Raw genomic sequence first — 2,031 nt, forward strand, 5'->3', positions numbered from 1 at the left:
TCTATATATATATATATATATATATATATATATACATGTGTGTGTGTGTGTGTGTGTGTGTGTGTGTGTGTGTGTGTGAGCGTGCGTGTGTATACACACACAGAGTCAACAGGTGACATTCAGTGATGCTCAACAGAAAATTATTTGAATATCCACTCCAAAATCGTTATCGAGGACTAAGTCCGCGGGCTAAAGAGCAACTATAAGAGGAATCCAGGTAAGCAGACATGGAGATAATGATACAAAAAGTCAAGGACTTGCAACCCTGTAGTGGATGCATATAATCATTACCGTAAATCCGTCCTCCGTCTTTGGGGTGAGGAGACGTTAAATATCTATATACTTATGTATGAATGTTCATCTGATGAATATTTTCAGTTTTTGCTTCTCTCTATATATGTTTACATGTATATATGTATGTATATTTTATACATCAAACCCAAGAGGGTTTACTTGTTTATTTGCCTATATATATATATATATATATATATAATTTTTCATAGAAAACCATGTAATCGTTACCAATATAGCAGGAGATTTCACCGCAAAAAAGTCTAAATTAGACTCCTTAGGGACCGTTCTCCTTGTTTATATATCCAAAGTTTTAAATTTAAATTTAAGAGAGAGATTTGACGCTAATATCCATTATTATTGTAATTTATTCCTATGTCAACATTTCTGTATAAAGCTATATTTGACTGTCAAATTTAAGTCAAACATATAAGTTGCCTTACACGTCATTTAACGACAAATTTTAATGTGGACGAAACCTAGAAATGTGGTATTGATCTCCTATTTTTGACTTTTGTTTGATTTTTGTTTGTTCTCAAATGTATTCCCTGAAGACGTGTAATGCAACTTATATGTTTGACTTAAATTTGCAATATTATTTCATTCACGTAGTTGTTACATGTTTACACTTTTATTGCATTCAGAGTATTCTCCATTTGAAGCAATGCATCGGTCAGGACGCGTTTTCCACGGTTCGAAGCTGTCCCGGGACTTTTGCGATGTGATGTCTTTTAATAACTCCGTCGTTTTTTCCTTCACCTCTTCCACATCTGCAAATTCCGTAGCACCACCTTTCGTCACCGGTGATGACCTTCGATAAAGGATCCGAATCAACTTCCAACTCTTCTTTCAGTTCACTACACACATTTAGTCGTGACTGCTTTTAATCTTCCCTGAGCAAACGAGGAGCAAATTTTGCTGCAACTCTTTTCATTCGCAATTCCTCGCTCAAAATTCTTTAGCAAGAGCTCCAGGACACACTAGTTATGTCAACAAGTTCATTCGGCGACGGTCATTTTCATGATGTTTTCATTCGTTCGGGAGGTCGATGGTTGCCCTGAACGACGTTGGTCTTCAAGCGACAAGTAAGCATTCCTAAGCGTGAAAACCACTCGTAAATGTGTTTTGCTCATGACAGCATTCTTGTAAGTTGTTTGAAACATGACAACTGTTTCGGTCGCCGTTTCTCCAGCAGAAAATAGAATTTCACGGAAGCACGCTGTCCCTTCGTTTCAGCCAATGCAAAAATCGATGAACAGGGGTGCAAAACAAAAACGCACCACGTGGCAGTACGACTTCACCCGACGACGCCTGAGGGTTGCATCAAGTAGCCTCTAGCGGTGGAAGCCTGAACTACAACGGGCTTGTACCACAGAGAACGTTTCCGGTTACTTTCGGGTACCCCACTCATTATATATAAATCTATACTATAAAAGGCAGATTTTCTCTGTGTGTGTGTATGTTTAAAATTCATACATTTACACAATTCCAAATTTCTTCGATTAAACAATCGCAATTAATATTCTAAATACAATAAGTTAGGTCACTGCGTCATTTTTTCACTCCTAAAAATTCCTAATAGCGAATAAAATCCTTAAAACTACACGAGTAAACATTTTCTCCCTAATAAAATCTAATTTCCTCTTTCTAATACAAATCCTTTCAACTCCTACTTTCTCTTAATGAGCCTTTACGAAAAATCCAACAACAAATACAAAAATAAAGGAAGGAGAAAAAGAA

The sequence above is a fragment of the Octopus bimaculoides genome, chromosome 2 (assembly GCF_001194135.2).
Source record: "Octopus bimaculoides isolate UCB-OBI-ISO-001 chromosome 2, ASM119413v2, whole genome shotgun sequence".
In the NCBI taxonomy this organism is placed as follows: domain Eukaryota; kingdom Metazoa; phylum Mollusca; class Cephalopoda; order Octopoda; family Octopodidae; genus Octopus; species Octopus bimaculoides.